General features: G+C 41.0%; 1 protein-coding gene across 2 annotated transcripts in view; it reads right to left on the reverse strand.

Annotated features, from left to right (window-relative positions):
* Window positions 1-15210, reverse strand: part of SYT3 (synaptotagmin 3) — a 318843-nt gene that overhangs the window by 257602 nt on the left and 46031 nt on the right. The gene's annotated exons all lie outside the window — the stretch shown is intronic.

Below are 15210 nucleotides of genomic sequence, written 5' to 3' on the forward strand. Positions count from 1 at the left end.
CACCATTAGGCATTGGTGAAAGGGGAATTATGCTAATGCAATGAAATGTACTGATCATTAGTGACATATTGTGTGCAAGGGTTCCTAGCAATGCTACTGTAGAAGAGCCACCCTTGGAGATGGTTTAAAGGTATACCTAATCTTGTAAGGCATAAACAAGAGAACAAATAGGATGCACGCTACCTACTCAGCAGTCTACAAGTCAGCGACTAGCAAAAAAAATGTTTTCATCTAGTGGATCTACTGGGTTCAACTAAGAGTGTGTGGTGCATTTAAAAGGGGCAAGACTAGGATCGACATATCTCTCACTGTAAATTGGAAAGCAAAATACAATGATCCCTCAAGATACAATGGCCTCAGGATGCTATATTTTCAACATACAATGGTCTTTTCTGGGCCATTATAAGTTGAAACTAGTCTCAACATACAATGTCTCATAACCTAATACAACCAATTAACATGGCCATTTCACAGGTAAACCACCTTTACTGTTTGTCTAGTAGCTCCTCTGCAGTACTAAATGTTCTGTCCTGCCCCACCCACTGTCTGTGCCACGATGAGCTGCTCCTTTGGACGGCAGTTGAGTGACGACTCCATCTTATTTTTCTGGTACATCTATGTACTATGCAAAAACCTGAAGAATTCCTGTCCTCATCAATGAGTTACAGCTTCCAGCATCCATTCCTGTCTGTTTTGCTTAAGAACTTGCTTCACTTTTTCTTATTCTGGGATGACATTTTTGGGCCTTGGAACCAATTATTGGTTTTCCTGAGAGTTATTTACTCAAGTTACAATGGTTTCAACTTGCAATTGTCGTCCCGGAAGCAATTAATATTGTAACTAGAGGGACCACTGTATCTCCCAAGCAGTCTGCAGCTGTCAGTTGTATTTTTACAACATCTAAAGATAAGAATGTACAAGGGGTTGGGAGTTCAAATCCTGGCAGAAACGTTTCAGAAATTAGATTTAAATACACTGGGGTGTCCCCAAGCACTGACTCCATATATGGATATAGCTAAATATGGAGCCAGAGCAGGGATTCCAAAGCCAAACTATAGACCAGAGTCTGCTCTTCAGAGCAGGGGGTGCCTGGGGTTCTCCCATTCACTTCCATTGTGTAGAACACCCGAGCATCGCGAAGTGTTCTACATGAACACCTTGGTGCTCGATCAACACTAATTAGGACTACTGTGCACCTCTGATCAATGCATGAAAAAAAGAGAAGTGCATTTTCTATAAGAAGCTCAATGCAGGGACGAATGACTCATTTTAGCAAATGTCAACTTACTATTCTTAAAGACATTCTGCAATTAGCACATATTAGTGGAAAATTAGGAATGAAGCAACTTACATACAGATGTAGCAGGGGTAACGCACACACTCTTAACTCAAATTTCTTAACTCATCGCGTTATTTTGAAACAAAAGCCACTGAAAAGCAATTGCTTAACGCATTTAGTTGCATTTAGTTTAGATAACATGTCTCATAAAGCATGTGTGTTAACCCTGCTACATCTGTACACTGAAGGATTGTCATAGAAAGTTTTTACTGGTTTTATTATTATTTAAAGGCTATGTACACCTTTAGCGAGAAGCATTTTTTTACTGCATTTCACTCATTTTGGGCTTAAAATAGTTTTTTCAATTGGCCTTTATTGAAAATATTCAGCAGCTTTGTCATAAAAATTAACTTCTGTCTAGCTGTGAGAATCGTACTTTCACTTTCTATTTGTGCCAGTCATCTAATAACCCTTCTCTCTAAATTACTAACAGCTCAAAGACACTTATTTAAGCCACATATTGGTAAGATAAGAACTGTGTTATAATTAGAGATGAGCAAATAAATGAGCAAATTCAGCTGATTCATCACAAAGCACATTTTTTGAATTCAGCGGGTGCAATGACAGGGAGCCGCTATAGCGCCGCTCCCCTAATTGAACCACTCAGAAGCTGCATTCATACATGATTGCGGCATCTGAGTGTAAAAACAGTGTAAAATGAACTATTAATTTTTTTTTTTATCAAACTTGCTCGCGACAGCCCGGCCGCCACCATGTTGCTTTAAGATCTGGAGCGAAATCTTGCGCGAAATCACCACGCACAGAATTTAGGCCTAGATCTTCAATCAAGATGGAGGCTGGCGGCCCGTCATAAGCAAATGGAGGAGGTAAATTAGATTTTTTTGTTTTTTACACTATTTCAGGTTAAATCGATGACACAAAGCAAAAGGAAATTCATCTTCGAGGCGAATCAAATTTATCCTAAAATTCGGATCGAATTTCACTTCATGGAATTCGATTCGCTCATCTCTAGTTATAATGAGTGCTTATAAGGTAAGAGATCAGTTCAGCTGCCTGACGAAACACAGTAAAACTACAGAGCATGCTACTAGAGAATCTCAACGCTGTATAGAGTAAAGGACTCAACATTGTTAATAAAGACCAAATGAAAGAATGATTTTAGCTAAAAATGAGTAAAATACAATAATAAAATAAATTGCCCCACAGGTGTATATAGCCTTTAAATGGCATTATCCTATGAAACGTATTCCTATGCAATGAATAGGGTATTGCAAGTAAAGTATTGCAATATACATGCAATAAAAATATTGTTCAGTATTGTTCATTGTAAGTGCATTACATTCTCCTCTCTGGTAGCACCTCCTGCTGTTGTCCTTCTGGTCCATCTTCTCCTGCATTCACAGATGGGCTAGCACGCTAAGTAGCTTCTCTGCTCCCTTCCGCCTGTCATTGTGGGTCTAGACACCTTTCATTCATTCATCCATACTTCTAAATTCATAGAAATATAAAGCTATATCTCTCTCGAGACAGTGGAGAAGGAAATTGTGATATTACATGTCATAGGTACCCTTTTTATTGAAGATAATTTTCATAATTAATGTTAGGGTACTGCTAATACCTGGCTGTGGATATTCAGTAGCAGAATTGCATGCAGAAAATCCATCGCTATCGAACAAGAAAAGAGACAAACTCAATAGAAAGTCTGTGGGCCCATATCATGCATGTTTTGTGCAGAGAGGAGAGAGAGGAGGCTAAGCAAGCACTTCTCACCCCTCGTCGGAGTCAGCACCTTCACCAATCAAAGCTTCTTATATGTCCCTATAGCATATCAAAACTTTTCTGAAAGCACAGTGACCCTTTAAATTTGCATCATGTAAATTAAATGCTTTGGCTTTCTGCCGTGGATTTCATCCTTTACAATGTCAAAGTTGAAATCTACAGCAAACCTGCAGTATTTACACACTGAAATCCACCGGATTTTGCTGCAGTGGTTTTTGGCCAGGTATGCTGCAGATTTTCCTATGTGTACCCATACCCTTATAGTATATTACCCAGTTATGACATATTATGATCATGAGGGCTATGGTACAAACTTTATTTTTGGGGCTACAAGTAATTTTTCAATCTCTAGATGACCAGGTACATATGTGCATTACACACAGAACATTGATTTCACTGGGAATTTTTGATAACAGGCAAACACTGGAGATATGCAAAACTTTAGGTCTGCTAGTGCTTTAAAAAACCAGACACCCACCTCCGCCCAAAAAAAGGAAAAATAGACAAAACTTAATGGGCTTATTCTTACCAGATACATTGTATAGCATATTAATAGGAATCTACCACAGCCCCTCTGTTTTATCACATAAGGGGCATTCCTACAATCCCAAGCATCAGGCGGTTTTGCATATAGTAATGTCCCATTCACACAACCATATCTATTGTGTGGTCTTCAAATTGTGGATCCTCAAAACACAAATACCAGCCATGCGCGTTTTGTGTTTTGTGGATCAGCACGTCCTACCCTTTGTTAGAAATGCCAGTGTGCTGTTCGCATCTGTTGCAGCCCCATTGAAATGAATGGGTCTGCATCCGATCCACAAAAATGTGGAACAAAAATGCGGTCATGTGAATGGGGCCTTATCTGGTAAGAAAACCCCTGATGGGTCAAACTCTAAAGTCCATGGCTATATGGCCAATTATTGAAGAGTGTATAAGCTCAAAGGATTTAAAGGGAACCTGTCACCTCCAAAAACCAGCTAGCAGTACCTGAGATTAGCCAGCAGTGTGTTTCTGATGATTGTTTTGTTCCTGATGGCAAAAGTTCTGAAAACATTCCTTTATCCCCTGCCAGCACTCCTCTCTAGACACGCTTGAAGTCAAGGGGGCAGCGGCCTTCTTGCTTCAAGTCAAGGTAACCACGCCTCCTTCCCTGCCCCTTCGCTGTGACTGAGAGCCGTCAGTTTGGCTGGCTTTGCGGAACTCTCTGCATAAGCGCTATCAGTCACAGCAAAAAGGCAGGGGGCATGGTTACCTTGACTTGAACCAAGGAGGACGCTGCCCCCTTGACTTCAAGCATGTCTAGAGAAGCGTGCCGGCAAGAGATAAAGGAACTTTTTCAGAGCTTTTGCCGCATCTGCCTTTAGGAACAAAACAATCGTCAGAAACACACTGCTCGTTACTCTCAGGTACTGCTGGCAGCTTCAGATGGTTTTTGGAGGTGACAGGTTCCCTTTAAGTAATTAACAATAAATCATCTCTATAAATACCCACACATATATCTTCACTCCCATCAACCTTCTAATTACTAGGAGCATCTCATTTCTTGATGTACTTACCTGTTCAAGCACCATTGAAATGAAAAGGAATGGCCATTGAAACACTGCATAGTATTTCTAAAATGGTTTTCGGCATTTCAGACCATTTTCCATATTACTTTTTTAACTTTTTCTTTACAGTTTAAGGTATAATATAAGTCATTTTGCAGATATTGATTATCTGCTAGGTGCTAACGGCCTGCCAACTCTCGCTGCCAGTGTACATTCTCTAAATCAGTGTTTCCCAACCAGCGTGCCTCCAGCTGTTTCAAAACTACAGCTCCCAGCATACCCGCAGAGCCTTTGGCTGTGCGGGCATGCTGGGAGATGTAGTTTTGCAGCAGCTGGAGGCGCACTGGTTGGGAAACACTGCTCTAAATGGTGGTTGCCAAGGTGCAAAGCCAACGGAACAAAGCAAATAACCAAAGTCACTCACATAATGTCTACTGTTTCTAAAATTATAGGGGCAAAAAAGCATTCAAAGCGTGGCTACCTTATATCATGGTAACAAATTCCCAAAAATCTTACTATCATGAACCCACACCTATGGGAATGTTCCCTAGATTATCCACCAGAAAATGCCTCAGTACACAGATCATTGGTGAGCCTGCTAAAATCTAGTATTTTTGGGCAGCCATGTTTTTTTCTGTAACACAGCGAGAGATGGTAGAAAGGCAACAATGGGATTACTAATAGCTACCAATTTATTTACTTCTATGGTTACTATGGTCAACTAATGTATTGTTTGTTTTAAAATAATTGGGTATATTTTAACACAATATGATATCAGGTCCAATATTCTGTTCTGTTTGACATATACAGTTGCAAGAAAAAGTATGTGAACCCTTTGGAATGATATGGATTTCTGCACAAATTGGTCATAAAATGTGCTCTGATCTTCGTCTAAGTCACAATAATAGACAATCACAGTCTGCTTAAACTAATAACACACAAAGTATTAAATGTTACCATGTTTTTATTGAGCACACCATGTAAACATTCACAGTGCAGGTGGAAAAAGTATGTGGACCCTAGACTGATGACATCCCCAAGAGCTAATTAGAGTGAGGTGTCAGCCAACTGGAGCCCAATTAATGAGATGAGATTGGAGGTGTTGGTTACAGCTGCCCTGCCCTATAAAAAACACACACCAGTTCTGGGTTTGCTTTTCACAAGAAGCATTGCCTGATGTAAATGATGCCTCGCACCAAGGAGCTCTCAGAGGATCTACGATTAAGAATTGGTGACTTGCATAAAGCTGGAAAGGGTTATAAAAGTATCTCCAAAAGCCTTGCTGTTCATCAGTCCACGGTAAGACAAATTGTCTATAAATGGAGAAAGTTCAGCACTGCTGCTACTCTCCCTAGGAGTGGTCGTCCGGTAAAGATGACTGCAAGAGCACAGTGCAGACTGCTCAATGAGGTGAAGAAGAATCCTAGAGTGTCAGCTAAAGACTTACAAAAGTCTCTGGCATATGCTAACATCCCTGTTAGTGTATCTACGATATGTAAAACACTAAACAAGAATGGATTTCATGGGAGGATACCAGAGAGGAAGCCACTGCTGTCTAAAAAAATATTGCTGCATGTTTAGAGTTTGCACAAGAGCACCTGGATGTTCCAAAGCAGTACTGGCAAAATATTCTGTGGATAGATGAAACCAAAGTTGAGTTGTTTGGAAGAAACACACAACACTATGTGTGGAGAAAAAGTGGCACAGCACACCAACATCAAAACCTCATCCCAACTGTGAAGTATGGTGGTGCGGGCATCATGGTTTGGGGCTGCTTTGCTGCGTCAGGGCCTGGACGGATTGCTATCATCGAAGGAAAAAGGAATTCCAAGTTTATCAATACATTTTGCAGGAGAACTTAAGGCCATCTGTCCACCAGCTGAAGCTCAACAGAAGATGGGTGTTGCAACAGGGCAACGACCCAAAGTATAGAATTAAATCAACAACAGAATGGCTTAAACAGAAGAAAATCCGCCTTCTAGAGTGGCCCAGTCAGAGTCCTGACCTCAACCCGATTGAGATGCTGTGGCATGACCTCAAGAAAGCGATTCACACCAGACACACCAAGAATATTGCTGAACTGAAACAGTTCTGTAAAGAGGAATGGTCAAGAATTGCTCCTGACCGTTGTGCACGTCTAATCTGCAACTACAGGAAACGTTTGGTTGAAGTTATTGCTGCCAAAGGAGGTTCAACCAGTTATTAAATCCAAGGGTTCACATACTTTTTCCACCTGCACTGTGAATGTTTACATGGTGTGTTCAATAAAAACATGGTAACATTTAATTCTTTGTGTGTTATTAGTTTAAGCAGACTGTGATTGTCTATTGTTGTGACTTAGATGAAGTTCAGATCAGATTTTATGACCAATTTGTGCAGAAATCCATATCATTCCAAAGGGTTCACATACTTTTTCTTGCAACTGTATATAAATATATATATATATATATATATATATATATATATGTATATATATGTATATATATAGTACAGACCAAAAGTTTGGACACATCTTCTCATTCAAAGAGTTTTCTTTAGACTATGAAAATTGTAGATTCACACTGAAGGCATCAAAACTATGAATTAACACATGTGGAATTATATACATAACAAAAAAAAGTGTGAAACAACTGAAAATATGTAATATTCTAGGTTCTTCAAAGTAGCCACCTTACTGCTTTGCACACTCTTGGCATTCTCTTGATGAGCTTCAAGAGGTAGTCACCTGAAATGGTCTTCCAACAGTCTTGAAGGAGTTCCCAGAGATGCTTAGCACTTGTTGGCCCTTTTGCCTTCACTCTGCGGTCAAGCTCACCTCAAACCATCTCGATTGGGTTCAGGTCCGGTGACTGTGGAGGCCAGGTCATCTGGCGCAGCACCCCATCACTCTCCTTCATGGTCAAATAGCCCTTACACAGCCTGGAGGTGTGTTTGGGGTCAATGTCCTGTTGAAAAATGAATGATGGTCCAACTAAACGCAAACCGGATGGAATAGCATGCCACTGCAAGATGCTGTGGTAGCCATTCTGGTTCAGAATGCCTTCAATTTTGAATAAATCCCCAACAGTGTCACCAGCAAAGCACCCCCACACCATCATGCCTCCTCCTCCATGCTTCATGGTGGGAACTGGCTATGTAGAGTCCATCCATTCACCTTTTCTGCCTGACTGACCTTAATTTCTTAAAGTAATGATGGCCACTCGTTTTTCTTTACTTAGCTGCTTTTTTTCTTGCCATAATACAAATTCTAACAGTCTATTCAGTAGGACTATAAGCTGTGTATCCACCTGACTTCTCCACAACGCAACTGATGGTTCCAACCCCATTTATAAGGCAAGAAATCCCACTTATTAAACCTGACAGGGCACACCTGTGAAGTGAAAACCATTTCAGGTGACTACCTCTTGAAGCTCATCAAGAGAATGCCAAGAGTGTGCAAAGCAGTAATCAAAGCAAAAGATGGCTACTTTGAAGAACCTAGAATATGACATATTTTCAGTTGTTTCACACTTTTTTGTTATGTATATAATGCCACATGTGTGCCACATAGTTTTGATGCCTTCAGTGTGAATCTACAATTTTCATAGTCATAAAAATAAAGAAAACTCTTTGAATGAGGTATATACATAGAAAAGGTCAGGCAGCACTCCTGTCGTTATACAGCTGTAGCTGTGTGGTGCCAGCGGTGGTCCCTCGATTCAGGACTTGAAACAGCAAAGAAAATCCGCAGCACTCCTTGAAGTATAAAAAATGTGTAGTTTTATTCACACATGTCAAAAATAAGACAACGTTTCAGTTCTCTCACAGAACCTTTCTCAAGTCAGGTGGCTTGAGAAAGGTTCTGTGAGAGAACCGAAACGTTGTCTTATTTTTGACATGTGTGAATAAAACTACACATTTTTTATACTTCAAGGAGTGCTGCAGATTTTCTTTGCTATATATATATATATATATATATATATATATATTGATAGCTGGAGCTCAGAAAAACTTCTGTACATATAAATTAATTTTAGATCCTTTTGGGATAACATTTGGGCTGCCTGCCACTACCTCTAGAAGGAGCTTAAGAGCTAGCAACATAATGTTTTATTATTGAGTTCAATGTAGAAGGACATAGTAACTTTAAAAGCTCCCTCTAGTGGTGGCTAAAGACAGCTAGAAGTTATAATTTACAAACGTTGTCTAGTTTAGAAAATACATTTTTGTATGCTCTACTAAAAAATTCTGAGCATAGAGATCCTCATCTCCTGTATGGAGAACAGTTACAAGGAACATCTCTCACTGTAGAGAACCTATCCTGTTCTGCACCACAGATACAACCTATTAAATGTTTCCTGCACCAATTGCTATGGAGAACCAGACCACTTTCTGTACTAGGACATTTTGCTAAATGATTCCCACATGCATTCTTCTCATTGAACATGTAGTTTCTATAGAAACAGTTCTACATTTTAGTTTTTTCTTCAAAAAGTATGTGAACCCATTAATATTAATCACTAGGAAAGAGAAAAATTTACTGTATGCAGCCATCATACATCTGTATGAACACTGACTCATTACAATATATTACATGCGGACATGTAATCATACAGTATATAAGCAGGCTATGACTCCTGGCTCAAAGATCTAAATATTGCAGTGTAAAATGGAAATGATATATGTGAAGTCCTCTTTTCTCTTTAATATTTGAAGACTATTTTGCTCAGCTTCCAGTGCAGCTGCTACTGGAAGAAACACAACAAGTGTGAGGCTGTATACATCCACTGTCTATTTAATAGCTCCGCTGTCTCCCCCCTCCTTGCCGAGTAATAAAATTCAGCGTTATCCTCTTTAATAGGTTTTGTCAGGTGAGGGGTTATACTGCCAGAATCTAAAGTCTAAACTCTAGTATGAACACAAAGAAGGGTCAAATGTTCTTTATTGCAACGTACATGGAACATATTTATGTTTGTATGTGGTCTAGAAGAAGTCCATTGGGAAAGAGTCAGGGTTGAGCAGATATGGAGGCAGAAATGCATCTCCTGACTGTAGGAGGAAAAGTAATCCTGTTAATGTATAACTTATTCTTGTCTAGGCTACAGATATTGATGAGCTGTCCATAGGAAAGGTCATCAATATTAGATCGGCAGGGGTCTGACTCATGACACCCCCGCTGATTAGCTGTTTGAGGGGGCTGTGGCGCTTAATGCCGTCTGTTTTGTAGTGGTGGTGCAGTGTAATAACAGCTGTTTGTCCCATTCAAGTGATACAGTATACCACTGATACAAGAGAGAGGACATGCAGGTAAACATTATAGAGGACGCAATGCTCATGTTGGAGCTATGGCACCTTCAAACAACTGATTGTCAGGCATGCAGGACAACCTCTTTTAACACCATGATCAATTCAACCCAACAAGTAGGGCTGGTCTTATACTGCCTGTCTCCCTGTGTGGTTAATTCTGGTGGTGGCCCACTGTAGGATGTCCTGTTATAAAATGTGCAAACAAACATTGTCAACCAGTGCTGAAGAATAAGTGCCATAGAGGTGGGCCCAAATAACACTCTTGTACATTTGCCTAAATAAAAATGTTATACAGTGCCACCAGCAGCATATATTGTAAAAAATACTATAGAGTGCATATTAAGCAGTGCCATATAATGTAACACTGAGTAAATACTACCATATAGTGCTCAAATAATACCAATTCACAGTGGTGCACTTAATGAACATCTCCATACATAGTAATTAAGTGTACTGACTGACAGACCTTTTTACTTGAGAAAGTAAACTAATACCAGGATATTTCTTTTAAGGTTAATGGTATGTACTCACATACAATAATAATAATAATAATAAGAAGAAGAAGAATAAAGTATCTTTGCAAAATCATCTACCATTGTATGTCTACTACAGAACAATAAAAATATTGGTTGTTAATGTGCACATTTCCTCTAAGTGTCTTTATTGGGTAACCATTTTTCTCTATTGTGTCATTTACATATTTAGATTAATGTATGGTGTCTCCTCTGCATTTCTCCAATATGTCTTTAATTCCTCCCTCGCCGCCCCCTCAGTTCCCCTCTAAAAGTTATTACATATGAGTACGGTTACTTTCACACTAGCGTTAATCTTTTCTGGTATTGAAATCATCCGGTAAAGGGTCTCAGTGCTGGAAAAAAAACACATCAGTTTTGTCCTAATGCATTCTGCCTGGCCCTGTCAATCAAGAGAGAAGGGTGTTAAAAGAGGTGGGCAAACGGAGCCTCCAGGAGCAGGTGCAACACCCCCCCCCCCCCCCCCCGCTCCTAGAGGCTAATTAGCATTATTCTAAAAGTTTGTTTTTCTCAATAAAGGCTTTAGGCAGTGAGATGGCACTAATATAGACATGTTCAGCTGACATTAGCACATCGCTAATGTCAGCCAGCTTAATACCCATTATTTTTTAGGTGACAGAAACCCTTATTTATTGGTATGCATTAAAAGGCATAAAGACTAAAATACATATACAGACGTGGACAAAATTGTTGGTACCCTTTGGTCAATGAAAGAAAAAGTCACAATGGTCACAGAAATAACTTTAATCTGACAAAAGTAATAATAAATTAAAATTCTATAAATGTTAACCAATGAAAGTCAGACATTGTTTTTCAACCATGCTTCAACAGAATTATGTAAAAAAATAAACTCATGAAACAGGCATGGACAAAAATGATGGTACCCCTAGAAAACACAGAACATAATGTGACCAAAGGGACATGTTAATTCAAGGTGTGTCCACTAATTAGCATCACAGGTGTCTACAACCTTGTAATCAGCCATTGGGCCTATATATATGGCTCCAGGTAATCACTGTGTTGTTTGGTGATATGGTGTGTACCACACTCGACATGGACCAGAGGAAGCAAAGGAAAGAGCTGTCTCAAGAGATCAGAAAGAAAATTATAGACAAGCATGTTAAAGGTAAAGGCTATAAGACCATCTCCAAGCAACTAGATGTTCCTGTGAGTACAGTTGCACATATTATTCATAAGTTTAAGATCCATGGGACTGTAGCCAACCTCCCTGGACGTGGCCGCAGGAGGAAAATTGATGACAAATCTAAGAGACGGATAATCCGAATGGTAACAAAAGAGCCTAGAAAGACTTCTAAAGAGATTCAAGGTGAACTTCATGCTCAAGGAACATCAGTGTCAGATCGCACCATCCGTCGTTGTTTGAGCCAAAGTGGACTACATGGGAGACGACCAAGGAGGACACCATTGTTGAAAACGAATCATAAAAAAGCAAGACTGGAATATGCCAAACTACATGTTGACAAGCCACAAAGCTTCTGGGAGAATGTCCTGTGGACAGATGAGACAAAAATCGAAGTTTTTGCCAAGGCACATCAGCTGTATGTTCACAGACGAAAAAATGAAGCATATCAAGAAAAGAACACTGTCCCTACTGTGAAACATGGAGGAGGCTCTGTTATGTTCTGGGGCTGCTTTGCTGCGTCTGGCACAGGGTGTCTTGAATCTGTGCAGGGTACAATGAAATCTCAAGACTATCAAGGAATTCTAGAGAGAAATGTACTAGCCAGTGTCAGAAAGCTTGGTCTCAGTCGCAGGTCATGGGTCTTGCAACAGGACAATGACCCAAAACACACCGCTAAAAACACCCAAGAATGGCTAAGAGGAAAAAATTGGACTATTCTAAAGTGGCCTTCTATGAGCCCTGACCTCAATCCTATTGAGCATCTTTGGAAGGAGCTGAAACATGCAGTCTGGAAAAGGCACCCTTCAAACCGGACACAACTGGAGCAGTTTGCTCATGAGGAGTGGGCCAAAATACCTGCTGAGAGGTGCAGATGTCTCATTGACAGTTACAGGAAGCGTTTGATTGCAGTGATTGCCTCAAAAGGTGGCGCAACAAAATATTAAGTTAGGGGTACCATCATTTTTGTCCATGCCTGTTTCATGAGTTTATTTTTTTACATAATTCTGTTGAAGCATGGTTGAAAAACAATGTCTGACTTTCATTGGTTAACATTTATAGAATTTTAATTTATTATTACTTTTGTCAGATTAAAGTTATTTCTGTGACCATTGTGACTTTTTCTTTCATTGACCAAAGGGTACCAACAATTTTGTCCACGTCTGTATAACACACATGGTGTCATATTTACCCTTCAGATAAAAATACGTTCTTAAACTTAATTTATTTGTTTTTCTGGTTTCTTCTCAAACCCCGATTCAAGTGCGCAGCACCTAACTGCTGTTCTTTCTTTTACAGACCCCTCGAGACGTCCGTTACCAGAACCAACAATCAACATCTTCGTCCAACCTCGTGGACCCCACAGACTGCACCATCATCTGTAACCCAGGTAAGTTTTTAACCATTGTGTCATATTGCACATGCAAAATTTGAGGGTTCATGACACCATGTCCCCCCTTTTTTGCATCCGCAACAGGGTTTGTTCAGAATAATGGTAATAACCAGCAGACATCCAGTCACATGATAGGCACAAGTCAATGGCACTTTAGCTCCACCAGTGGCGACTCTAGGAACAATATATAGGGGGGGCACAAAGATACCACAGTCAAAAATGGGGGGGCAAAAACAAAATAAGTATATAGAAATAAGATTACAAAATACTAGAGAGTTGCGGTATGCAGGGATACATTTATAATAAAACAATTTACTTACAAAAGAAGCTATTCAGTCGTCTGCTGTGCCGTCCTCTGCTTGCTTCCGCGGATTCTTTCCCCTTCTTTCTGTCTCTCGTCAGTGCACAGGCGCACTGTTATGGTGGATCTGTGGAAGACACACTGTTATGGGGGCATCTGTGGATGACACATTATGCCTCTCATTAGCCCTCATTATGCCTCTCATTAGCCCCCATATCAGCCCTTATGCCTCATTAGCCCCCATTATTCTTCATATTAGCCCCATTATGCCTCATTAGCCCACATTATGCCTCATTAGCCCACATTATGCCTCTAATTAGCCCCCATTATGCCTCTTATTAGCCCCCATTATGCCTCCTATTAGCCCCCATATGCCTCCTATTAGCCCCCATATGCCTCCTATTAGCCCCCATATGCCTCCTATTAGCCCCCAATTAGCCCCCATATGCCTCCAATTAACCCCATATGCCTCCAATTAGCCCCATAGACCCCATATGCCTCCAATTAGCCCCCATATGGCTCCAATTAGCCCCCATATGCCTCCAATTAGCCACCAATTAGCCCCCATATGCCTCCTATTAGCCCCCAATTAGCCCCTATATGCCTCCAATTAGCCCCTATATGCCTCCAATTAGCCCCCATATGCCTCCAATTAGCCCCCATATGCCTCCAATTAGCCCCCATATGCCTCATATTAGCCCCCATATGCCTCCAATTAACCCCCATATGCCTCCAATTAGCCCCATAGACCCCATATGCCTCCAATTAGCCCCCATATGCCTCCAATTAGCCACCAATTAGCCCCCATATGCCTCCTATTAGCCCCCAATTAGCCCCTATATGCCTCCAATTAGCCCCTATATGCCTCCAATTAGCCCCCATATGCCTCCAATTAGCCCCATAGACCCCATATGCCTCCAATTAGCCCCCATATGCCTCCTATTAGCCCCCATATGCCTCCTATTAGCCCCATATGCCTCCTTTTAGCCCCCAAATATGCCTCCTATTAGCCCCCAAATATGCCTCCAATTAGCCCCAAATATGCCTCCAAATGCCCCCATATGCCTCCAATTAGCCCCCAAATATGCTTCCAATTAGCCCCCAAATATGCCTCCAATTAGCCCCATATGCGTCTAAATGCCCCCATATGCCTCCTATTAGCCCCATATGCCTCCTATTAGCCCCCATAATGCCCCCAGCAGCCACATTTTTTATAAAATAAAATAAAAAAACACTTACCTCTCCTGCTCCTGGACGGACGCCGCCTGCCATTTTCTCCCTCCTCAGTCGACTGTGCTCTAAACTGGCGCGCACAGCGTGAGGTCACAGAGCGACCTCACGCTGTGCGCAGCCCTGCACAGCCGACAGCCGAGGACCAGGAAGTGGTGAGTACAGAGCGTTCACCACTTCCTGGTTCTTCGGTACTAATGAGCGCTTCCATAATGGAAGCGCTCATTAGTATTCACTCAGGGGAATCAGCGGGGGGGCACCCGGGGGGGCAAGGAACAACATAGGGGGGGCAATTGCCCCCCCTCGCCCCCCTCTAGCGACGCCACTAAGCTCCACAATCTCAAAAGCTGAAGATGATAGACAAACGTTGCACACCAATGGAGCTCAAACACATCTGTTTATCATATTTGACAGAGCTTCTACATTAAAGAGCCTTTGTCAGCATGATCAACCATAATAAACCAGGCTTACTACTACTACCTGGTACAGTTGGTCATCATATTTAAATCAATACCTTTCTTTTGTCTGTATGTTAAATAGCTGCACAGAAATCTGTGTTTTTCATATGCAAATTAGCAAGATTAAGAACTCGGGGGAGGGGGTTTGAGTCCTTGAAGAACTGCTTTTGTAACACCCCTGTGCTCTGTACACTCACTCCTCCCCTTGATTGACTGGGCTAGACATCAATCATGGTAAG

This window comes from Bufo gargarizans, chromosome 5, assembly GCF_014858855.1.
Source record: "Bufo gargarizans isolate SCDJY-AF-19 chromosome 5, ASM1485885v1, whole genome shotgun sequence".
In the NCBI taxonomy this organism is placed as follows: Eukaryota; Metazoa; Chordata; class Amphibia; order Anura; family Bufonidae; genus Bufo; species Bufo gargarizans.